Source organism: Phascolarctos cinereus, unplaced genomic scaffold, assembly GCF_003287225.1.
Source record: "Phascolarctos cinereus isolate Bilbo 61053 unplaced genomic scaffold, phaCin_HiC Scaffold_4;HRSCAF=312, whole genome shotgun sequence".
Classification (NCBI taxonomy): domain Eukaryota; kingdom Metazoa; phylum Chordata; class Mammalia; order Diprotodontia; family Phascolarctidae; genus Phascolarctos; species Phascolarctos cinereus.
The window spans coordinates 250,898,356-250,924,797 of record NW_027555847.1 but is presented as its reverse complement, the minus strand read 5'-3'; the positions used below and the strand labels follow the sequence as shown (position 1 = coordinate 250,924,797).

At 42.3% G+C, this 26,442-nt stretch overlaps 1 long non-coding RNA gene across 3 annotated transcripts in view; it reads right to left on the bottom strand.

The window, feature by feature from the left end:
• LOC110202670 (uncharacterized) overlaps nucleotides 1-25,764 on the bottom strand; it is a 35,182-nt gene extending 9,418 nt beyond the window's left edge. Inside the window, exons 1-3 of one of the 3 annotated variants that reach the window (XR_002322772.2) lie at nucleotides 25,598-25,764; nucleotides 22,272-22,380; nucleotides 6,554-6,621 (exon numbers count right to left, since the gene is read on the bottom strand). This is a non-coding gene — a long non-coding RNA (uncharacterized LOC110202670). Of the gene's footprint in view, nucleotides 1-6,553; nucleotides 6,622-22,271; nucleotides 22,381-22,777; nucleotides 22,874-25,597 lie in introns of those variants that run through there. The other 2 variants (XR_002322771.2, XR_002322770.2) reach the window with 2 other exon arrangements.
• Nucleotides 25,765-26,442: the final 678 nt, after the last annotated feature.

Genomic DNA, 26,442 nt, shown 5'->3' with positions numbered 1-26,442 from the left:
ATGACTTAAAAAAAACAGTACATGAAGCAAGCAAAAGGTGACAATAAGAGTAGCTCACAGGGCAGCCAGGTGGTGCAATGGATAGAGCATTAGAGTCAGGAGGACCTAAGTTCAAATCTGGCCTCAGACATATAACACTCACTAGCTGTATGATTCTGGGCAAGTCACTTAACCCCAGTTGCCTCAAGGAAAAAAAAAAGAGTAGCTCAGAGAATGAGACTGATTATAGACAAAGTTCAGGTAAGGTTTAGGGGTGCTGGAATCCTGAAATTCAAGGGCAAGAGATGAAATTCCTGCCTTGAATGAATTCGACCCAAGCCTTCTTTCAACCAAAGACAAGGTTTATTACAACACTGATCAGGTTTGGGCAAGATTTTAAGAATCGGCTCCTTTTATAGAAAAAGGATCTGGATGGGAGTGGCCAGTAGGCTAGGGTGACTGTGAGGTAACAGAGAAAGCCAGAGACCTGAACCACGTGGCCAACAGAGAATGGGGTCTAGATAGAATTAAGGGTGGGAAGTGGAGGGGGGTGTTGATCTGGAGGTAACAGATAATGAAGGGCTGGGCTAGGTTAGAAGTAGCAGAATTGGGAGATTGGGTTTAGCCACAATGAAAGGTCAGCTGGGTGGGTTACTGGGATGGGTCAATACCTCCGGAAAACGCCAAAGACTTGACCACGTGAAAAAAGGAGAAAACTCAAGGAGAGCTGGAGAGGGAGGTTCCCAGGGCCCCTACCCTATCAGTTCCATGTGGTAAAAGTTGTATTCAGTGAATTTAGCTATATTTCTCTCCAGTTTTTTCTTAGCGCCTTTTCTGAAAATGCATACTTTCCTTATCTGCTTGTCACTGTGGAAAACATAAATCCAGAAAGCCTAATAACTTTGTGTTATTATAACAGGAAAATTTTTCATATTCTCAGCTTATTTGCTTCTCATAAACTAAGAGATCTGAGATGCCTTGAAGTTCAGCAGCTACATTAACATTATTAATTAATTACAAACAAATTATTTTAACATTTAAAAATTAATAAAATGAGTAAATTTATTATTTTGGAATGGGTGATGGTACTGGTCTGGACTTGTTATTTCAGCAATGTGAACTCCCAAAAGGAAAAACCCCAACCACTGAAGCAGATTGGCAACTCTTCAGTCACATAGTCTTTTTTTTTTGTTTTTTTGAGGCAATTGGGGTTAAGTGACTTGCTCAGGGTCACACAGCTAGTGTCAAGTGTCTGAGGCTGGATTTGAACTCAGGTCCTTCTCACTCCAGTGCTCTATGCGCTGCATCACCTAGCTGCCCTATCAGTCACATAGTCTTGTAGAGTTGCACGGAGCCTTGAGCATGTATCAGACCCACAGTATGAAATGCTCAATTTGCGCTGCTATCTTCTTAAATTTGAGGCTAACCTTCTGTGTACTTACCTCTCTAAATTTCAGTTTACTGTCGCACAAACTGTATTTTAATTCAATATGCCAAACATCCAATTCTATAAATGGGTAAACTAAGTAATAGCAATGAAATTTTAAATTCCTAAACTAGCAAGTTTAGGGCTTTAGGGCTGAAATAGCACTTTAAAAATTAATATCAAGTGCATGTCAATTTTTTTCCAGATTCCAAGTCAGAAAAAAAGCTCATTTTCTTTCCTGTGGTTTCAAAACGTCCAGATTAGAACTCTGGCTGTAGAATGGAAAGGAGAAGAAAGATGGGAGGAGTAGAACTGGCAAGACTTGGCGACTGATGGATGAGTGAGAGGAAAGGGAGATATCATAGATGACTCTAAGATTCCTAGCCTGGGTCCCTTTTATGGGTCTGGGCATGGCCCAGCACCCCTTCTCTATGACTACTGCATGTATCCTACTGCTAATTGATTTTTATCTCTGGCAATTGCTGATATATCCTGAGTCATAGGACTAGAGGCAGAGAAAGTGTTTATGCTGTTGGCGCAGGTCTGAGGGAGTGAGGCAGGCTGGATATTTCTTAGTTTGCCATCAGTCCTAAAGCCTTCTTCCCTATACTTCTCTCTGTCACCATCCACACCCCTATCTTTGTCAACACTACAGTCACCGTCTTATCCTTATGACTCCTCATCCTTGTATCCATCCTCATGGCCTATAGCTATTATTCTATGTCTTCCACCTCTTTTTTAGTCAAACTGATGGGGAAAACTTCCTACAATCCTTGCCTCCATTTTGCTCCTTCCCACTCACTTTTCAGCCCTTTGCAGTTTGGTCCCCTATCCCTTCACTTTACACAAACTATTCTTTCCAAAGTCACCAATTATCTCTATTGCTGAATTCAATGACGTTTTCTCAGTTCTGATCCTTCTTGACTTTTCTGCCCTGTTGCTTTCAGCCTTCTCTTATATAGCCTTTCCCCCCCAGGTTTTCATGATATTGTTCTCTCTTGTTTCTCCTCTAACCAGTATGAGCATTCCATCTCAGTCTTCTATCATATCAGTCTATCATTACTCATGTGCCCAGTGTCTATGTAGGTGTATCCCAGGGCTTGGTTTTGGGCTCTCTTTCTGTTCTCTATCTCTTGGTGATCTTATCAATTTCCATGAATTCAACAATCACCTCTGTACACATGGCTCCATTCTAACTGTTATTCTTGGTATACCATTTGAATAAACATCTTTTCTAAAATGCTAATTAAATTTACTTACTGATTTTAAGAGGAAGCACACTTGTGGGGTCTTGTGACCCACTGTGTTAGGATAGACACCCATAAAGTTAATAAAATCCCTGGCAGCTTCTGTTGCTAAAGGGATCCAACCTACTCGTGTCAGTGCAAGTTAGGCAAGTGGGCCCAGAGGAGGTGTTACAAAAGTATGACATCCTGTCTTCCTCTAAGTCATTGACAAAAATTCTGATTAAACAAAATTGAGCTAAGCACAGAGCCCTGAGACCTATCACCAGAGACTTCCATTCACATTGACATTGATGCCTTAATCAATGCTCTTTGGGTGTGATCATTCAATTAAACAAATAGTGACTATTTTCAGTGGGTAGAGCACTTTAGTTATCTATTCTACATTGGGGGGGGGTTTAGTGGCATGGCACCCTACAATCTGGAAAATCCACGTAAAAATTTTTGTCCCTCCCTTCTTAGCAGAGATGAATTTTTTCTTTTTCTTTTATGGAGTGTTTACAGTACCTTTTTGTAAAATTTGGGTTAAATATTTGGTCATAGGCTTTGTGGCATCTATTGACCTTTGCATGTCACCTGTAGCTTCTGCAAAACTCTTCCAAAATTCCCATTTAATTTCTTAAGCCTATCCATGACATACGGAAACTCACGCTGGGGAAAGTCGTGATGTGGAAGGGATAACTGTACTGTATTTTGAGAGAGGCGTTGAGCTGGTGGAATATACATTTTAGATAATTTTATACATTTTAGATAAGATGTGGTCCATGCCCTGATACAACTTAAACCTAATAAGGAGAAAGAATACATCCACAGATTAACAAAAGACAAAATGATGCATGACAAGCTTATTAGAGAGGTTTTAAAAAGTGCTACTGCGCAGAGGAGGAAGAGGTTATTACAGAGGCAGCTTGATGTCAGGAAGCCCTGGTTTCAAAGCCAGCCTCAGACATTTATTAGTCATGTGATCCTGGGCACATTACTTAACCTCTCTGTGTCTCAGTTTGCTCATCTGAAAATATAAAGGTTGGATTTGATGGCTTCTAAGGTCTCTTCCAGTGCTAGACATATGACACTATGATTCTATATTCTGTCTCTGGGTCTTTGCACAGGTTGTCCTCCATTTTTAGCTTCCTTTCTCACCTCTGCCTTTTCCAGCCTTGCCTGATTTTTCCCAACTGTCAGGGCTCCACCTACCTCCCCCAATTACTTTGTATTTCTTTTGAATATATTTTATATAATGTTCACACATTGTTTCTTGAAGTGGAATATGATATCCTTGAGGGCAGGGACAGTTTGGCATTTGCAGTCCTGGGGCCATTATAGTGACTGGCACATCATAGACACTTAATAAATTCTTGTCGAATTGAATCAAACTGTCACTGTCCCCAGTTTTGTATCCATCCTTTTTCCTCATCTTCATTCCCCTCATATCCATTCCTTCATCCTTATCCCATCCCTGTAAATATTCCCATTCTTATCCTCAGATTTGTCCTTACTCTTCTCTCCATCCCCATCCTTGTAACCGCATTCCTATCCCTATCTCCATCCCTGTTCTCATTCCAAAATACTATCTCCATGTGCAACCTGTAACCATCTCTAAAATCATCTACATTTTCATGCATATCTCTGTCGACATCCCTATGTCTATCACCGTCCTTATCACTCACCTTCTCCACCCCTATCCCAACATCTTCTTCCATCCCCATTCCTGTTATCTCCCTTTCTGCATCACTAATTCTATCTCTAAGCCCAATCCATCCCTCTAACTATTGCAACCTCAACTCCATTTACATCTTTATAAGCATTCCCATCCCTATTCCCATCATTATCTCCATCTCCATTCTCAATCCCTCTCCACTCCCCATCTTATCTCTGTCACAACCACTGTCTGCATCATCATCATAATTTCAGCCAATTCCTGTCCTTCTTCCTGTCATCACCATTGATTACATCATCATCTCCATCCTGTCACCATTACAACCTCCACCTCTGCTTTCCCAACACTATCACCATCACCATCACCATCACCATCTTCATCATTTGTCTTCATCCTCATTCTTACCATTCTCAGCATCAGTTTGGTCATACTTATCGAGCCTCCTCTCTACTCTCCCCATTACCATACAAATGGGTTATGTGTTCATTCCCACCCTTTGCTCATTACATTTCTAATGATAGAAATCCTTGCATGGTTAGAACATTCATCCTTACATTGAGCTGAGATTTGTTCTTTTTTAACTTCCACTGATAGGCTCTATTCCTGTGCTTAGTAATTAGATAGCACGTTCCCCACCCTGCTATATGCTATAACAGTACTTCTATCTATGTATCAATAAGTATTTATTAAGTGACTGCTATATATTGAGGGCAGCTATGTGGCACAATGGATAGAGTGCTGAGCTAAGAGTCAGGAAGACATCCTCCTGAGTTGAAATCTGTCCTCTGACACTACTAGCTGTGTGACCCTGGGCAAGTCACCGAACACAGTTTGCCTCAGTTTCCTCATCTGTAAAATGAGCTGGAGAAGGAAATGGCAAACCGTTCCAGTATTTTTTGCTAAGAAAACCCTAAATGGGGTCACAAAGAGTCAGACATGACTGAAAAACGACTGAATTGAATTGAATGTAATTTATCCCACTGAATGAATTAATTTTCTTTTATCTCTAGCACACGCCCCACAGCAGCTGCTCTAAACCCTCTACTCTCACCTCAAACCTCAACTCCTTTCCCTCATTCCTAGTAGATGCCTTGCTTTTTACTTTACTGAAAAGACCATTGCCCTCTGACTTAAATTTTCTCAATTTTCTTTCTCCTTACTTCAAAACTGAGTCATTACCCATCAGAATTCTCATTCTTTTCAGTATGAAGACCCACTTCACTTGTGCCCTTTATCCTATCCTCTCTTTCTGTATCTTCTGGATTTTGGTCCACTTATCTTCTCTCTTTCTTGCATCTGTAATCTCTCTCCCTCCAACTACTGTTTCCCTCCACTTATAAATATGCTGACATTTCCCCAATTCTGAAAGACTTTCCTTAAAAGACCTTCTATCCCCTCAAGCTATAATCACATATTTCTCTTCCCTTTTATTGTCAAACACTTTGAAAGTGTGCCTTGTGGCAAAGAATTGGAAATTGAGGGGATGCCCATCAATTGGAGAATAACTGAACAAGTCATGGTATATAATTGTGATGGAATACTATTGTGCTGTAAGAAATGACAAGCAGGATGATTTCAGAAAACCCTGGAAAGATGTGAACTAATGCTGAATGAAGTGAGAAGAACCAGGAGAACACTGTACATGGTAATAGTAACCTTGTGTGATGATCAACTGTGATAGACTTAGCTCTTCTTTTTTTTTTTCCTTTTTTTTTTTTGGTTAGGCAATGGGGTTAAGTGACTTGCCCAGGGTCACACAGCTAGTAAGTGTTATGTGTCTGAGACTGGATTTGAACTCAGGCCCTCCTGAATCCAGGGCCAGTGCTCTATCCACTGAGCCACCTAGCTGCCCCCGACTTAGCTCTTCTCTGCAATACAATGATCCAAGACAAAAGACTCATGATGGAAAAAATGCTATCCACATCTAGATAAAGAGCTGATGAAGTCTGTTACTTTCACTTTTTTTTGTGGTTTTTCCTTTTGTTCTGTTTCTTCTTTTACAACATGACTAATGTGGAAGGAAATATGTTTTACATGACTGCACACATATAACCTATATCAAATTGCTTACTGAGGGAGGGAAGGAAGGGAAGGAGAAAAATTTGGAACTCAAAAATCTTCTAAAAATGAATATTAAAAAAAAGAAAGTATACTTTACACTTATTTATTGCCTAAAGTTCCTTACTACTCTCTACTTAGCTTCTATCTCTACCACTGTCATGAGATTGCTCTTTCTGAATTCATTACCTCCAGATTACCAGGTCAAATGGCCTTTTCTCAGTTCTCATCTTCCTTAGCTTCTGAACATCATTTGACTATGGGGAAAAGGAAAAAAAGAAAACCAACATTATTTTTGATACTCTTTCTTCTCATGGTGACTATACCTTCTGACTGGTCAGAGAATCATTGGGTCTCAGAGGCGAAGAGACCTTAAAAGCTATCTAGTCAAATCCATACATGAGAAGAAATCATTTCCAAGACATTTTTAGGAAGTCATTATCTAGTCTTTGCTTGAAGACCTCTGGTGAGGAGGAACTAACTACTTCCTGAGGCAGACAATTACAAATATTGTTATCTAATTTTAAAGGATATTTTACATTTATATTGAGCCTACATTTGCCCCCTCTGAAACTTCTACCTGTTTGTTGTTTCTAATTCTGTTCATCTTCTACATAGTAATTCTTCAAATACTTGAAGTCTTTCCTAAGTCTGCTCTTCTGCAGTCTAAACAGCTCCGATTTCCTTTAACTGGTATAGTATGTAGCATTGCTGGACTTGGAGTCAGGAAGACCTGAGTTTAAATCTTGCCTCAGATACTTATTAGCTGTGTGACCCTTGGCAAGACATTTAATGCTGAGGCCCAGTTTCTTCATCTGTAAAATGGGAGTAAAAAGATCACCTGCTTCACAGGGTTATTTCAAGGATCAGATGAGATAGCACATGTAAGGGGCTTTTATAATTATTATATGACATAGTCTCCAGCTCATTCAGTGTCCTAGATACTGTCATCTGGGAACCTTCTATGCTAGCAATGGCTTTCCTAAAATGTGGTGCACAGAACTGAGCCCAGCATTCCAGTTGTGATCTGATGGAAGAGACTATCACCTCCTCCATTCTGGATGCATTTTCCTCATCTTCAAAATGAGAGGATTAGACTTGATGGCTTCTAAGATCCCTTTCAGCTCTAAATCTCTGACTCTATGATTTGTGTATAGCTTTTTTCTGCCATATTGCACTTTTGAACCTGCACTACTAAACTTGCAGAACTTTTTTAGTTGCTCTTTTTCTGCTTTCCCTTTCCTTTCCTCTTCTCTCTCCACCTGTCCCCTCTTTCTCTTCTCCTTTCCCTTCTCTTCTCTATTCTTTTCCTCCCTTCCTTTTTCCTCTCCTCTCCTTTCCCCTTCTCCCTCCCCTTCCCTCCACTCCTCTCCCCTTCCCTCCCCTCCCCTCCCCTCCCCTCCCCTTCTCTCCCCTTCCCTCCCCTTCCTTTCTTTTCCCTTCCCTTCCCTTCTCTTCTCTTCTCTCTTGGTGATCTCATCCACTCCCACAGCTTCAACTATCACCTCCATTTAGGTGACTCACAAATCTATATCTCTGCATTTCCGATTGTCAGCTAGAATCTCCTGGCTATCCTGCCTGTACCACAAGCTCAACATGTCTAAAGATCTTTTCAAAACCTGTTTGTCTTCCTGAGTTCTTCATTTTTGTTTATAGTCCCACCATCCCTGAGTCATTCAGATGTATAACCTCGATGCTGTCTTGGATCCTTGTGACTCCTTCACCCCACCCCACCCCCATCCAACCTGTCAACAAATGCCAGTGATTTTCACTCATAATCACAAACTTTCTGTTCCCACTGCTACCACCCTAGCTTAAGTCTTCTTTACTTTTCACCAGAACTATTAAAATGTTTTCCTAACTGGCCTCCCTGCTTCTAATCTTCCTAATAGAGATACTGTGTGAAGTTATGGAAGACTGTACCTCAATTTTATTGAAGGCAGGAATGTTTTGTTACTAGTATTCTTATGATTTGTTGTTCAGTTGTTCAATTGTGTCTGACTCTTCATGACCCTGTGGACCATAGCACGCCAACACTGTTCATGGGGTTTTCTTGACAAGGAAATTGGGGTGGTTTCTCATTTCCTTCTCCAGTGGGTTAAGATGAACAGGGGTTAAATGACTTACCCAGGATCACACAGCTAATGAACTCAGGTCCTCCTGACTCCAGGCTCAGCACTTTACTCACTGAGCCACCTAGCTGTCCCATTTCTTATAGTACCCCATTCTTCTGATACCATCTCACTAAATGCCTTTGAGTTAATTGTGACTACTGGCTGTTAAAGTAAGCACACCAATGGGGGCTTGTGAGTTGTAATTTTAGGATCATAGACCCACAAAGGACCTTCGGCTTGAGGATAGTTGTCTCTCCGCGCAGCAAACCCTCCCCTCACCCCCGACCAAATCTAGGAGTGTGAATTCGAGGGTTTAGCTGCAGTGAGGGTGCTACATGTACAATGTGTGTTCATATACATAAGACATATGCAAAATAAATATGAGATAATTTAATGGGAAGATGTTGGTAGCTGAGAGGATCAGTAAAGGCTTTACACAGGAGGCAACACTTGAGATAAGCTTTGAAGGAAGCTAGAGATTCCAAGAAGTATGAGTGAGAAGCAGGACCGCCTATGCAAAGATCCTTCCTTTCAATGAATACTTAGCCCGGCAGGACTGCTCTAATCCTGCCCTATCTGGTTGGAGACGGGCTGCAGTCAATCATCATAATTCATTCCATATCTTAGAGGATTATTGCTGTGATTTTACCTTGACAATTCAGTGCTAGATCATGAAGCATACAGTGAAGAAAGGCATTGTTTTTATCCTATCGAGTGCTACTAAGTTTCATTGAAACTGAAGCTCAGACAGTAACTTGTACCTGATCTCATAGCCAGAAAGTATCTAGGGAAGAATTCAGACTTGGTGTTCTGCTGACTCTAACTCCTATGCTTTTTATATGATACCAAGCTCTCTCTAATTTAGCAGGTAACTCCACCAGTATACCCACAGCAAGGGAGGCTCTAAGCATCTTGAGTAGGAAGTACATCTTTGGGTTTCTTTTTGTTCAGTTGTTTTCAGTTATGTCTGACTTTTTGCGACCCCATTTGGAGTTTTCTTGACAAAGATACTGGAGTGGTTTGCCCTTTCCTTCTCCAACTCATTTTTATAGATGAGGAAACTGAGGCCAACAGGGTTAAGTGACTTGCCCAGGATCACACAGCTAGTAAGCATCTGAAGCTAGATTTGAACTCAGGAAGATGAGTCTTCCTGACTCCAGGCTCATTGCTCTATCCACCGAACCACCTAGCTGCCCCAAAGTACATCTTATTCACCTTTATATATCCCATAGGGTCTGCTACTGTGCTTATCAAAATTAATATGTTTGTTGGATGACTAAATGCACACTTGAGAGCAATGATCATGTCTTTTTTTTTCTTTTTTTCTTTTTGACTAGGCAATGGGGTTAAGTGACTTGCCCAGGGTCACACAACTAGTAAGTGTCAAGTGTTTGGTCAGAGGCTGGATTTGAACTCAGGGCCTCCTGACTTCAGGGCCCGTACTCTATCCACTGTGCCACCTAGCTGCCCCCCTGATCGCATCTTCCTTAACTGTGTGGAGAAATCTCAATTATTCTTCATAATTATTCTCTAAACCAGTGGTATCAAACTCAAATAACAATGGGGCCCACTAAATTATGCATAAAGGATCCCTGAGGGCTGCATATTGACTTAGTTTTAAAATGTAATACTTACTATGTTTTCTTGTATTTTAATTTTGTTAAATATTTACCAACTACATTTTTATCTATTAGTGACACTGTAGTTATGGAAGACCATACCTCACTTTTATGGAGTGAAAGGAATGTTTTGTTGTTAGCATTCTTATGGTAGGAGCTGCTGGTGGCACGGTGGATAGAGTGTTGGGCCTGGAGTCAGGAAAACTCATCTCTCTGAGTTCAAATCCAGCCTCAGACACTTACTAGCTGTGTGACCCTGGGCAGGTCACTTAACCCCATTTGCCTCAGTTTCTTCATCTATAAAAATGAGCAGGAGAAAGAAATGGCAAACCACTTCAGTGTCTTTGCCAAGAAAATGCCAAATGGGATCATAAAGAGTCAGACATGACTGAAAACATCTGAACACAACATTCTTACGATACAATCTCATAGTAGTGATTCAGGCTCCCGTTGGGAGTGAGCTGCATATGGTGCCACAGGCCACATGTTTGATATCTCTGCTCTAGACCTCTCATCATGCTGACAGCTTGGCCACCTGGTTGTTACAGAGTTATAGAATATCAGAATCAAGGAGCTGGAAGGGACCCAGGAGGGCATTTAGTCCAACCTATGGTGGAGTTGATACTCCATCTATAACATAACAGAATACTTGCCATCCAGCCTTTGCTTGGAGACTTCCAGGGAAGAGAACTGTCTGCCTCCTAAGGTAGCTCATTCCATTTTTGGACAACTCAAATTGTTAGGAAGTTTTCCTTTAGGTCAAAGAGAGGAAATGTAATGTGGACAAGTGCTAGACTCGGGGTTAGGAAAACCCTGTGTGCAGAGATTCTGGCTCTGCCACTAACCATGTGATTGTGGGTCAGTTGTTTACATTCTCCAATCCTTAGCTTCCTCATTTGTAAAATGGGGTTAATGATACCTGCAGTACCTACCTCATCAAAGGGTAGTCATGAGACATGTGAAATAATGCGTGCAATGTACTTTGCTTTAAAGCTTAAACAGGGTACATAAGTAATTGTATGCTCTGTATAATACAAAACAGAGCAGTCAGATGTTGAAGTGGCTAGAGTTGCCGGGCCTGGAGTCAGGAAGACTCATCTTCCTGACTTCATATCTGACCTCAGACACTTACTAGCTATGTGACCCTGGGCAAGTCAGTTAACCCTGTTTGCCTTAGTTTCCCCATCTGTAAAATGAAATGGAAAAGGAAATGGCAAACCACTCCAGTATCTTTGCCAAGAAAACCCCAAAATAAGATTATGAAGAGTCAGATGTGACTGAACAACAACATAATATGTATAAGTTCAATTATATAAAAGCCTTATACATATAAGCTTAAAATTACACTGTAACTTTTGGGATACCCTGTATCAAAGTCAATTGTTATTATGGATCCTAAATTTGTCCCTTTGCAACTTCTACCCAGTGTCTTATCCCTCTGGGGTGAAGTTTTCTTCTACATGACAGGCCACAAAATACTTAAAGGCAACTGTGTTCTCTTAGTCTTCTCTAAATCCTTCAGCATATCCAATTTTTTGTTTTTTGGAGGCAATCAGGATTAAGTGACTTGCCCAGGTCACACAGCTAGTAAGTATCTGAGGCCACATTTGAACTCAGGTCCTCCTGACTCCAAGGCTGATGCTCTATCCATTGTACCACCTGGCTGTCCCAACATATCCTCTCATGACATGAACTCACCATCTCCAGCCCATCAATGTCCTTCTGAAAATGTGACAACCAGCACTGAACACAGTATTCTGGATGTAGTCTGACCAGTGTGGAGTAGATTGTGACTAGAGTTTCCTTACTCCTAGGAGTACTCTCGCTGTGTCTCTGTCTTTCTCTGTCTGTCTGTCTGTCTCTCTGGCCTAAGATCCTTGTAGTTGTTTTGGCTGACACATCACTCTGCTAACTCAATATTGACACTGCAGTCAATAAGGTACTAGGGGTAAAGATGAGGAAGACTGGTCCTCCCCATGGGGGATGGGAGTTTTTCTTGTTTTTGTTTTTTGGGAGGTAATTGTGGTTAAGTGATTTGGTGGGGAGAGGAAAAAAGTGAGATACCATTTTGTTACCAACCATGTTAGGTATGTCATTGATCATAAACAAAGTCAAAAGGAATAATGGTGTTAAGGAGGGGGAGCAGGGAAGCGGTGTCATCAGAGGAGATGGTGACAATTCCTCTTGGCTCCTTCATTTCTAAGATTAAAGGCCCCAGCATCATCCCCATTGGGCAACAGAGCAACTCAGGGCTGGACTGAGGAGAAGGGATATAAAAATGGACAAAGAAATAAAGATGGAATCTGTATTCCAGTGCTGGTTTGGCAGTCAGGCCCCGTGGCAGAGTTCTTAGCCACAAAAGACTCCAGTCTTTAAGGATAGATAAGGAGATTCCTTCAGGGGAGTGAACTGTGTGGAAGAATCTAGGAAAGGTGGGGGTTCTGTATCCCAGAGCCTCATTGGTAGAAGAGCTCTGGATCCCACCTCCCACATGGCAGCTTTGCAGATGGAACCAGATATTAAGATCAAGTATCCAATAGGCTTCTCTGTCTGTGAGACCATGGATAAGATTGTAAGGGAGGCCTCTAGACACGGACAACATCTACAAATAGGGACAGGGCCCAGAAATGGTACTTGGCTCTTCAAATATCACCGGGTCGTTAGTGAAAAGCTCTGCAAACAATGATGTACCCTGCCCACAGGAACTGCAAATACAAATCTAGTATGGTCTGAAAGTATACAGATTTGGGGTGGGAGTGGGGAGTGTAACTGTGTGTTAGAAGGGGCTCATACCACAACAATCTTTGCAGCCTCAATTACCCACACAGAAAGTGGGATGTAGAGACAGAAACAAGAACCTAAGACTGAGAGACATAGATGCACAGGGAGACCTAATCATCATTAGCACCGTTTGCTCTCAATTGGTGGTATGGCGACCTGGCCACACTTATACTCAAATCAGTTATCCTTCTGTGGTTGTTCCAGAGACATCTCAAATTCAACATGCCCCAAAGAGAACTTATTCTTTTCTCCCGTTCCCATTTATTTCTGCTGAGGGCACTACCATCATTCCAGGATCCCAGGTTTGCAACCTCAGTGTTATAGTCAACTCTTCACTCTCATTTACCCCACAGATCCAAGCAATTGGAAAAATCTTGCCATTTCCACCTCTACAAATTCTCTTGCCTCCAACCTCTTCTCATTACTCATTCAACCTCCACCTTAGCTCAAGCCCTTATCGTCTCTTACTTGGATTACTGCATGGCCATCTAATTGATCTCCCTATATCAAAACTCTCCCCACTCCAATCCATCACCTTTACAGATGCCAAAGTGATTTTCCTTAAGATCAAATATGGAAGAAGCAGAGTTAAGATGGTGGAGTAGCAGGAGGAAGTATAGTCAATCTTCCCATCACAACTTCTTCAAACATATCAAGAAAATGCACTAGATCTAGTTCTCTTCAGGAATCTAAGAAAAAATCAGAGTGAATCATTTTTCCCAGCCTAGGGCAACATAGGGAGAATAACAGAGTGGTAGGTCTTTTGGATACTAGGTATGGTTTCTAACAAGGAAGAGCTGTGTGGAGCATTCTAGTATAAGGAGATGCTATGCATCAAAGCAAGAAAAAACTCATATCCAATGTAGAGGTGACTGACCTTGTATAGGGTACAGGGACAGGCGCCAACTGGCAACACTGTCATTCACTACATAGCCAGATCCAGGGTGGACTGAGAAGGGAACCTGCACATTGGAGCAGCATTTGGGGGTAAGTAGTAGTTGCAGGCTCTAGACTGCGTATTGAGCTAAAAGCAAGTTCAGAAATGAGCAGCAGTCGTGTGGTTCTGACCTCAGGAACAGAATAGGGTTTCAGTTTTAGCCTCGCTTAGTCTGAAGCTTACTGTGGAATAACTAGAGCAAGAATCTCAGACTAAAGAGGATCCTGAACTTCTGTCCTTCTGAACTACCAGAGCTTCCCAGCTGGCAGATAATGGCTGAGTTCAGTAACAGTCTACTAGAACTCTAACCAGGGGCAAGTCCACAGGTGTGTTGTTCAGACCCAAACCCAAGGTAGGAACTCACAGAACTCAGGCCAAGAGGGCAGAAATAAGACTTTTCCTTGGATAAGACTACTTTGAGAGCACTAAAATCTTGCAGGACTCCAGCCTGACTTATCCCTGAAATATTAGAATAATATAACACTTAATTCCCCAAGAAAGCAGCAGCAATACTAGACTAGACATTCCCTCCAGAAGTACACAGAGCCTGGCCCTAGAAGAAAGTTCAAACTCAGGAAAGAGACCAGAAGAATAAGCAAATGAAAAAGAACCTACCATAAAGAGCTATTATGTTGACAGACATAAATCCAGAAGAGAATGACTCCAAAACATCTACAAGCAAAATATAAGGAATATAAAACTTGGGCACAAATTCAGCTACAATTCCTAAAAGAAAACAGATCTAGAAGAAATAAGTTAAAAATCATTGTACCTGAAAGGTATAACCAAAAAGAAAGCCTAGATATCATATTTCAAGAAATCATAAAAGACAACTGCCCAGATCTCTTAGAACCAGAGGCAAAGTGGAAATAGAAAGGATCCACCAATCAGCCCCTGAAAGAAAGCCCCAAATGAAAACTCTCAGGAATATATGTTCCAAATACAAATCTTCCAGGTTAAAAAAAAATACTGCAAGCAGTCAGAAGAAAGGATTCAAGTACCAAGGAGCCATGAATCAGGAACATCCAAGATTTAACAGCAAAGACTACAAAGGAGTGAAGAACTTTGAATATAATATTTCAGAAGGCAAAATATTACACCTAAGAATAACTTACCTAGCAAAACTGAGTATAATCCTACAGAAGAAAAAAATATATCTTTAATGAAATAGAGAGCTTCTGAACACTCCTAATGAAAAGACCAAACCTACACAGAAACATTGAAATACAAACACAGGCATCAGGAGAAACATAAAAAGGTAAACATAAGTGAGCAATCATAAGGAACCAAACAAGAATAAACTGTTTATACTTATTATGGAGAGATAATATGTATCCCCTCAGAATTCCTCTGGAGTCAAAAAGGGAATCTAATTAGACAGAAGGTTTGGATGTGGTTTTATTATATTTTTGTGGTTTTTAAAAATAATTAATTTAATTTTAGTTTTCAACATTCACTTCCATAGGATTTTGAGTTTTAAATTTTATCCCCCTCCCTCTCCTATTTTGGTGTTCTTAAAAGAAGAGGAGGGAAGGGGAAAAGAAAAAGGAAGGATAGGAAAATTTTCTCACCTATTTGGGGCATACAAATTGAAGTTTATACAAACAAGGAGGATGGGGTTGGGAAATTGGTGACACAAGAACCTCACTCTCATCTGAACTGGGAGGAATTTACACAGTTGGCTACAGAAATACATTTCACTCAACAAGAAACAAAAGCGAAAGGGAAAAAGGGAAAGGAGGGGAATAATTAGAAGAATGGATCAAGGGAAGGATTAGCTCTAAGGGAAATAAACTTGAAGGAGGGCAAATCTCAAAAAGGGACTTCAAATCTCAAAGTAAAGAAAGGACTAGTGACAAAATATGCACCCTACCTCTGGATAGAGAGGCGATTGACTCAGAGTTCCAGATAAGTGATGGAGTAAGAGTCAGATTAAGATATATAATTTTTTGGACGTGGCCAATTGGAGGATTTGTTTTGCTTGACTATTCATGTTTGTAACAAGGGTTTTATTTTTCTGGCTTTCTTAATGAGGAGGGGGTGGAGATGAAGAGAAGTGAGAAAGAGAAAAAACAGATTTTTCATTGACTGAAAAAAATAATAATGAACTCCAGTGGCTCCCTTACCTACTCTAGGATACAAACACCTCCACTTAGATTTTAAAGCCTTTTGACAACCTAGCCCCAATCCATCCTTCCAGTTTTACCATCTGTCATTCCCCTCCTTGTACCATGCAGTTGAACCAAAGCCATCTTCTCTGTTTCTCACACATGGCCCTCTATTTCCCATCTTTGCATTGGCTGTCCCCCATGCCCACACTCCTACTTCACTTCTACCTCATAGGTTTCATCCCGAAGCCTCTCTCCATCCCTGGAATTCAAACACTGGAAGTACCCTCTGTCCCCAGTGGCCTCTTCTTCTGATTGGATGGCTCCTCCCAGAACTCCCAATCAAGGAGGGCATCCAGGCCCACCATGTCTCATTCCTCTCCAGGTGGCACTCTAGACTTCCTCCACTCCCTCATTGAGAACAAAGGGCTCTTCATCTCACCTTCTTTTGGGCTTCCCTTTATATGTTGTCTTCCTCCACTAGAACATAAGCTTCTGGAGGGCAGGGATTCTCTTTCTACTTGTATTTGTATTCCCATTGTTTAACACAGTGCCTGACATATAACTAGTGCTTAATAAATGCTAGTTGACTGGCTAGAAATCCCTAACTTCCTTCAATACCCAGTTTATACTCCAACTTCTTTAAGAACCTTTTCCAGATCCTTCCAACTTCTAGTACCCCCCCTCAATTGTTTAACTAGTTCTTATTATTTTGTGTTGATTCTCAATCAGTCACTCTATGGTACTATATAAGAAATAAATATTTATACAGAATACCCCAATAGCATGTAAGCTCCTTGAGGGCAAGGACTGTTTTTGCCCTTTAAAAAAAAATCCCTAGCACTTAAACATTTACTATGTGCCAGGAACTGTGATAAGTGCTAAGGATTTTTTAAAAGGGGTAAAAGCAACAAAACATTCTGGTCTTCAAGGAGCTTATATTCTAATGAAGGATTGAAAGATTATATGGGAGGGAAGGGAGAGAGAGAGAGAGAGAGAGAGAGAGAGAGAGAGAGAGAGAGAGAGAGAGAAAGAGAGAGAGAGAGAGAGAGGAGTTTTTTTTATTTGTTTATTCTGTATATTTGTATTTATTCTTCAGTGTTGATGGGGATGGGCTCTGGACCCCAAAAAGGAAAAGCTCCTGGATTTTCCCACATGGCCCAGTCCCTGGCTGCACCTGCCCCTTTCCAGTTAATAATCCTTCCAACTGCCCCTTCATTGTGGCTCTCATTGTCTACACCTGGTCCCATCCTAGACCACCACTCCTTGATTCCATCTAGACGCCTTCTCTTTTACCTCCCAGTAACCCTCACCCCAAGTTATCAGCCACACCATAAAAAAGGTCAGCCTCATCTACTAAACTGCTCAGATTTCTTAAGGGTCTGGCCCACTTGTCATTACAAATAGTGCTGGTTTTTAAAAGTCTTCCCTGCTTCTACTGGTGAAACAATAAACCTTGTCTCTGACTGAAAGAAGGCTTGAGTCGAATTCTTTGGAGGCAGAACCCATGCCTTTTGCCCTTGAATTCTGGGGTTCTCAGCATCCCTAGACCGCAACAGTCACCAAGGAGATCAGGATGGTAGAAGTGGATGTCTGTAGGTAACGTAGTCAAGTATATATGCATAAACATAATCCTATATATAACACATACATATACATATACATACATGTACATATTGTCTTTTCCAGTAGAAAGTAAGTTCCAGAGCAGGAATTATTTCATTTTTCATTTTTGTTTCCCTGGTACCCAGCACAACGCCTGATGTTAGGTACTTAATGATTAGGTTGGCTGGACTGTGAGGTCTACTAGTCCTTAAAGCATTTGAAGATATTATTACCTGGTTCAGCCTAAGTGAATATGTGGTTAACTCAGGGGTCAGTGTTACGTGACGATGACAAATTGTCTAACTGGCTGTGGAGCCAGAAGGACTGATGACTCAGGGTTTGCTGAATTGAAACTGAGTGGGTCTACAAAAGGGTCTTGCTAGTTGCTTCATTACTCTCATTTTCTTTGCTTTGCTACTCCAAGGAATTAGAAATAAGGTGGGGGAGGGGACAGAAGGGCAGCTGACCCATCTCCTGCCCAGCTACGGCAGATGTGAGGATGTAGTTACTTAGGTCTCTGGAGTTGGTTCTCTGCTGACCTTAGGTGAACCAGTATTCCAAGGTGGACATATTCAGGTAGTGACCTCAGGGGTTCAAGTAGTCCAGGGGTCCCAGAAGCAACCAGGGCTGAATGGCCTTGGAATCATCAAACAGAGATGCCTGGCCCAGTGAAGTGACTCATACATCCTGACACTGTGCCTCATTGGGAAATTCAGGAGTATTCCAAAAAGGGGGAAAAAAGGACTTCCAGAGCCAGGAGTGGGAGGTACGTCCCTTTGCCACATTTGTCTCACTGCCTTTGTACTTGAGGTTGGACCCACTCCCCCTGGGTTCCTTATGCATGTAAAGGGAGAGCCCATCTATCCCTGGTTTGGAGGTAATATTTTGTACCAATTGCTCTTACTGCTTAGTAAATACCTTTTGTAAAAGATAACTGTCTGGCTGGCTAATTATTAATGGAGAACACACTGGTGGGAACTCATAAGCAATAATACCATAAACTCATTCCACAGAGTTATCCATAGAACCGTGAGCTACCACTCTTGGCACCCCAAACTTTGAGTATAGGTTGGGAAGAGTAGCTTGAAAAGGGTATTAGATTAACAAATGCTTGTTAACTATTTGAGAGAGAGAGAGAGCGAGGGAGAGGAAGGGAGGAAGGGAGGGAGGACGAGAAGAAGGGAGTGAAGGAGGAAGAAAGGAAGGAGAGGAGGGAGGGAAGAAAGAAGGAAGGGAGAGAGGGAGGGAAAGAGGAAAGAAGAGAGGAAGAGATTCTGGTATACTTCTTCAAGCCAAACAAAATTCTTCTTTCAAAAAATTATCCAGGGTTTTGGCTAACCATTCCTTAGCTACAAATACACAAGAGTCAGACAGTAAAAAACATTGGCATCAAAAGCTGGGAGTACATAGACCAACCCAAACAATTAAACAGCATAAAGACATGCAAAGACAGCAAAGAGTTAAATGCCATAGGCATGTGTCTGTTTCTTGACAGGGATAATGGACCGTGGATGGGTGTGGAGATGTATCCCTTACAACACTATATGCTGGGAAATCTTAAAGGAAGGATTAAGGGAGGGGAGATTTTCACACAAAGACACAATCATTGACAGTCACCTGTGATGACAAACATATACATTTATACCCAGGTAAAGAGACACAATTCCACTTAAGCACAAAAGGTCACAAAGATAATAATATATACAGACACACACTCAATCATACTCAGATGCTCCATAAATACACACACACACACACACACACACACTATATACACACAGATCACACCCATATTCACACATAGTGAATGGTCACAGATACACTATCAGACGCATGAACACTGGCACAGTCACCTACAATCACATACATGGAGATGTGTCTCTTTGGATGGACCTCTAGGCAGAAGCATTTGACCCAGTGCTTGGGGCCAAGAAATCTTGCTCATTGGAAGAACTATACCCAAAAGCCTTTGCATGGACTTGGCAGTGTGGTAAGGTCCCCCAACACATACTCTAATCAGGTATTCAGGCTTCTAGAATGGGTAGTTTTGAAGGCTGGGGATTCTTGAAAAGGAATAGTGATGAGGGAAAATTGCAGCCATGACTAGTCCCTAGGTGGGAGAGCACAGATGGCAGAAGTAACAATAATGAGATAGGTCAGAACCCCCAGAATATAGTTGCTGCAACAATAGAAGTCAACAGCAATCACGATATTCTCTGAAGAAGCCGATTCTCCCAATATTTCCACAGGAGTGCTACAGAGCATTTTTTCATGAATGAACTGATGCACTCTCCACTGAAGACATGAGTTAATTGGAAATCAAAGTTACTGTTTCTAATAATTTCTAATAATTGTGTCTTGGATTTTCATGGATGGAGACACCAAAGTCTTCCTGTCTGAGTATACCACATACCTTCCTTCTTTAATCTAAAGTAAATTCCTCTGCCTGTCATGAAGGTGCCTTGTGTTACAGGCTATAAGTGACCTCAGCTAGGGCTGCTTCCCTGCCCCCTCCATCTTTCCTGTCCTCTACCCGGCAACTTCTCCTTCCCCCTGGCAAAATACAAGTCTTTGTAGTTCCTAGAGGAGGTGTTAAAGTCAACCAGCCAGGCAGAGCTAGCCTTCTCAGGCCTTTACCTTACATTCCCCAGCCTGTCTGCCTGCTCCCACCCCAGGCACCAAGCTTCCTGTGCCATCATCCTGCTTGTCTTGACTTGCCTTCAAGAAGGGAGGACACAGCCATGAGAGCCAGTCACCTAGGCCTAACCAGGGACAGAGTCACCACTATACCTCCCCTCACAAAGAGAATGTCACTAGCCCTGTTTCATGCTTCAAACTCTCAGGGGCTTCCACTACATGAGGGGACAGGGATTAACCCTCTCAGGGGAGAGAGAACTGTGTGGCCTGATTACTTGATTCTCAACCCTAAGGGAACTTAGCCTTCTAGGAACTAGGTGACAGAGCTCAAGAAAGGTCACATGGGGCAGGTAGATGGCACAGTGGATAGAGCACCAGCCCTGGAGTCAGGAGGACCCAAGTTCAAATCTGGCCTCAGACACTTAATAGCTGTGTAACCCTGGGCAAGTCACTTAACATTGATTGCCTCATAAAAAAAAAAAAAGAAAAGAAAAGAAAAGAAGGAGCAAAGTTGACTGATGAGAATATAAGATGATCTATGAGCAAACACTAAAGTTCTTGGCCCAGACTCTAATCTAAGTTCTGGAGGAGTTCAGAGAAAGGAAGAGTAATGGGGGTTGGACTCATTAGAGAAGGCTTCTGGAGTTTGGATTGGACTTCAGCTGGGCTTTGAAAAATGAGAAAGATATGGAAAAAGGGGAAGAAAGAGGAAGCCAACAGTGTGGAGGCAGGAATTAATCTCACATTTACTTCAATATTTGCTTGAAATCTCTTATTTCATCCTTGTAGGCATACCTTCCATTGACAAAAATCCTAGCCCTTCTGTGCTAAGTAGATGGCTTCTGTGAGTTGCTGGGGCCAGCTTTTTTTTCAGTTAGTTATTCTGATCTCTGACAACAAGCATATTACAATCTATCACCAGGTCTGCACTTGAAGCCTTTTCATCTTGGTAGGACCTGCCAGAGCTTGTGTTCCACTGGCAGAGCCTTCCAGAACCCAGAAGTCACCGTCATGCCTCATACAGGTGTCAGAGAAGGACTTGAGTACAGAGCATGAAGGTGGCTCCTGGTTTTACCTATCCCTAGAACATACTCTGGTTTGGCTCTACCGTGGATCAGCTTGGACCAGGGGTGGGGAGCCTGCAACCTCGCATGGGGCCTCGGGGCTGCAGGTTCCCCACCCCTGGCTTGGACCAACAGAGAGAGAACAAGGGAGAGTCTGAGCCTCTAGGGGTTGAGGTTAGATAGTGGGGAGTGCAGTGGGATGCTGGGTGGTCCTTTAGCCTGATTTCCAGGCAAAGAGAGTGTATGGCTACTCCTAATCCAGGCACCAGAGAGGTCTGGACAACTGTGGTGGGAGGGGAGGGTGGAGGCAAAAAAGGAAGCTTATATTGTGACTTTGAAGGGCGTTGTTGTTTGGAGCCCAGAGCTGTCAAATTCTTAGTTTGGTTTCTTGGATTTCTGCTGGCTCAGAAAATCTTAGGATTTTGGAAAGGTGAGTCAGGTTTCTCCCCGCAAATTGGTCACACCCCCCAAATCTCTAGCTTCACCTTCCACTCCAGGAAACATGATGATAAAAATGACTGATGTAGATGCAACATTTATACATGTGAATAACCTTAGGCTGTGGAAGTGGGGTTTAGGGGTTCCCTGTCTCTGTGAGGCAGGGAGGGTTGCGATGGTGAGTCTATACATTGATATGGGTTTGACCTTGGGAAAGCGGAGGCAGGGGAAGGCTCCAGGAAAGGGAATAGGGAGGGATGGCAGGAGGAAGAGGAGTGGGTATGACTGGCCAATTAGCCTCAGTATGGGACGCTGAGGGAGGAACCAGCCCCCAGAAATGAATGATTCACCTCAAACACGGTTCAGGTTCCCAGGTCATTATCATAGTATCACAAATAACCTCCTTGGACCTTTCACCTCCTTCAAATCCCCCTTCCCAAAGATGTCCCAGAGCTGGGTGTCAGGGTAACCTCATCCTATGGGATCCCCAGTTTTAGGGTGAGAGGAGAGTAACCTGGGGAGGATGAGAAGTCTACTATTCACACAACGTGTCCTTCACGCCAGGAACAGATTAAGGACTAAGACAGGTTAGGGACTCATTTACCTTTGCTGGAGGGTGGGGCCATCCAGAGGTGGTCTTATCCTTTCCCTGGCTCCCACCTGTGTAGATGGACATCTCTCAGAATGTTTGTGCTTTCCGAGCTGCAAATAGACTGGACAGAGAGTACGTAGATTAGTATGTATCAGCGCCTATTCTAGCCCTCTGGGATGGGAGAGGTTTCATTATGGGCCCAGTTCAGGCTTATAGTCCCTCCCAATTATCTTCCTAGAGGAAGGGGAGCCATGGCCTGGATAATCTAAAATTGTTTGCATTTTAGTTTTGGATCAAGCAGTTTTAGCTTTAGAAGAATTAGGCGGCTGTCTAACATTCTGGGAATTTCACTTTCTTCCTTTGTAAAATGAAAGGTTGGAGTACATAAGGCAAACAGAGTGTTATACAAAAACACCAGTTTGGGAGTTAGGGAGAATGCTTCTATTTAGTGGGCAAGTTGTACTACTTTAGTGTCCTCATCTGTTAAAAAAAAAAAGGGGGGGGTCAGATTAAATGACCTCTGAGTTCTTCCACCTCTAGACCCTGTCATCAGTATTTGCCTGACACTGGACTGGGTGCCTGGGATACAAAAACAAAAGTGAAATGATTCCTGTTAAGGAGTTGGCATTTTAATGATCTCTATGATCCATGCTACCAGTAATAGTCTATGATGATGTCACAGAGGAAGACCTATGAGGCCAGCACCTCTTGGACCAAGTGAAGCAGTCACTGGAGCAGAAGAATGGCCAGGCTTTTTTCTCTCTCACCTCTGAGTTTGCTATCTGACTGGCTCACCCCTCTCCTAAGGGCTGGGAAGGGCAGTAAGTGTTCTGAGCTGTAGCGTGTATGAATAAGGAGAATAAACTGACACTAGGTGCTTGTTAACAACACAGGTAATTAAATGGAGTAAGTTAACATATAGGATTTAAGGCTGGAAAGAAGCTTATGGATCATCTAGTTTAACCCTTGAAACCCCTATCTTATAGATGAGGAAATTGAGGGTTGACGTCAATGAAAATGTTGCAGGGAGATTTACTGCAGAGAGGAGATTAAGACATAAACAGCACTAGAACGGGCGTTGAGGTGGTCTTCTGTCTTAAAAAGAGGGGCTCTTGGGTCCCATCTGTCCCCTCCAGAGAAATTGAGGAATTAATGTGCTTTGGGATATGAAATGATGACTGTGGGGCCGCCATTTTCAATATGGGCAAGATTCAAACTAGACTCCCATTGGAAGGATTCATTTTTAGACAGAAGGTAGAAGGCACAGGCAGGCAGCAGGAAAAACAGTAGCATGCTCTGAGGATACACTGAGTAAAAGAATGGTCTAATTTGGACTAGGATGGTAGGGGAGGGTGAATTTATATTTAGAACTTCCTATAGGAGGAGATCTAATTCTTTCTTTCGATAAACTTGTGTAAGCAGTACAAATCTACTCATGTTACTCTACTGCCGCCTTCCTTAAGCTTACAATAGTCATTTTAAGGTGGCTCAATGGATAAAGGGCTGGGCCTGGAGTGAGGAAGAATCTGAGTTCGAATCCAGCCTCAGACATTTACAATCTTCATGACCCTGTGTAAATCACTTTCCCCTGTTTGCCTCAGTTTCCTCATCTGTAAAATGAGCTAGAGAAGGAAATGGCAAACCACTCCAATATCATTGCCAAGTAAGAACAACAACACAGAAAGAGATTTAATTCTTTCTTTTGATAAACTTGTGTAAGGAGTCCAAATTTATTCATGTCACTCTACTGCTGCCTTCCTTAAGCTTACAGGAAGACAGAATGCCACTGTAATATTTATCCAGCAAGAGAGTGCAATAACTGAGTTGCTTAGCAGGTAGTGCTCTACTTGAGCCACCAATCCAGTAGCCATTAGTTAGTTTCTCTCTGGTGCTGGTTTAAAAAGGCTAAGGTATCCTGCTGCATCTGGGGCCATCTCCGATGGTCCTGATCTATATCTGGCCACTGGACCCATCTGGCTCTGGAGGAGAAAGTGAGGCTGGTGACTTTGCATAGCCCTCCCTCACTTAAATCCAATTCACTTGCATGTCATGGCATCACCTCCCTGATGTCATGGGCCTCTTCGAGAAAGAAGGACAAACAACACCAACAACCTCCGGTTCTGGCACAAGCAGCCTTCTTAAAAAGCTGTAGCATCTGTGCTGGCCATCAGAGGACACTCAGCCTATGGCTGGTAATGGTGCTCCCCCCTGCCATTGGCAATCCTATGGCTTCAGCAGCAGGACTAAGAAGTTTGGTTCACTTTCCCCCCACAAACTTCTGAAATTTAATCTAATTCTGGGCCCAGCTCAGGCTTATAGTCCCTCCCAATTATCTTCCTAGAGGAAGGGGAGCCATGGCCTGGATAATCTAAAATTGTTTGCGTTTTAGTTTTGGATTAAGCAGTTTTAGCCTTAGAAGAATTAGGGGGCTGTCTAACGTTCTGGGAATTTCACTTTCCTCCTTTGTAAAATGAAAGGTTGAAGTAGATAAGGCAAACAGAGTGTTATACAAAAACACCAGTTTGGGATAGGGAGAATGCTTCTATTTAGTGGGCAAGTTGTGCTACTTTAGTGTCCTCATCTGTTAAAAAAAAAGGGGTGTGTGTGTCAGATTAATTAATAAATTAATAAATAAAATAAATATCCAAAATTAATTAATAAAATTGTCTACTGTTTTATATATGTGTGTGTGTGGTCTGTAGTGGTCTCACTCCACCCGTGCTCCCCTCTCTCAATTCTTGACCACCTTGCTCCCCAATACAGAGACTTAACATACTGGGATCACAGAGTTTATTATTCATAGAATTAAACAGAAAGGGTTACAAGCATTCCTATCTGGAGATATCCACCTTTGGCTAGGTTCTAAATCTCCTCCTGATTGACCTTCTAGATCTTCAGGTGTGGTGGTGGTACGATTCCCAACCAACTCACCTTGTGAAAACCAGTAAGGGAAGGAGGTATTTGTACCACCATTTCATAATACTAACAACTAGCATTTATATAGCACTTAAGGTTTGCAAAGTGGTTTACAAATAGTATCTCATTTGCCCCCCTCAACAATCCTGGGAGGCATGAAGGGTGCTATTTTTATCTCCATTTTACATATGAGTAAACTGAGGCATAAAAAGGGCAAGTGACTTGCCCAGGGTCATATATCTAGTTAGTGTCTGAAGACAGACTTGAACTTGGGTCTTCCTGACTCCAGGTCCAGGTCTCTATCCATTGCATCTGCCTCTAATTTCTAGAATTTTGTACTATAAACAAGGATTTATAGGGTAGGCAGTGATCAAAGTCAGTTTCTCTCTCCCAGCTACCAGTTCCAGTGGTATTCACACTACCTGTCAGTTTGGACACATAGGATATGGTCACCTTATAGCTGCTATCTTCATTTGCGGCAAGATCAGGTTCTCTCCCACAGTGCTACTTTATGATCACCTCACTCAGTGGGCACTCATAGCTCTGGAAAGAGCAGTGGCTATAGCCATAGCCCCTCTGCTTCAAGGAAGCCCAGAAACCCAAATCTGAGGTCACTGGGAAGGAAAAGAAAATGCCAACCCTGGATGTCACAGTGTGCAGATTATGACCCCTCCTCCCTTTTACACTACTGATGGACTTCTTTCCCATTGCAAGTATGTGCTTGTGGGCTAGCATTATCAGCAACCATTTTACAACTTTCTCTCTCTGAATCATCACCCCATGCCCTGGGGAAAATGATTCAAGAAGATAAGAGGGCACATTAGGGGTGCAAGTTAACTATACAAGGATCATAAATTTAAGGTGGAAGGGACCTCAGAAGCCATTGATGGTTACCCCTTCATTTACAGATGAGGAACCAGGCCTAGGGAAACTTAAGCAATTTACCCAAGATTATATTCCCAAGTAGCATCTGAGGTGGAATTTGAACTCTTGTCCTCTGATTCCCAATTCTATGGTCTTTCTACTGTGTACTGTATACCCTGTTGTTTTCCTCCTCTCCCTTCCTCCCCTCTTCTCTTCCTTCCTCCCTCCCTTTCTTCCTTCTTTCCTTCTGCCCTCCTTTCCTTCCTTCTTTTATCCTTCCTTCTTCCCTCCCTCCTTCTCTCCCTTCCTTCTTTCCTTCCTTCCTTCCTTCCTTCTTCTTCTTTCTTTCTTTCCTTCCTCCCTCCCTTTCTTCCTTCTTTCTTCCTTTTTTCCTCCCCCTTTC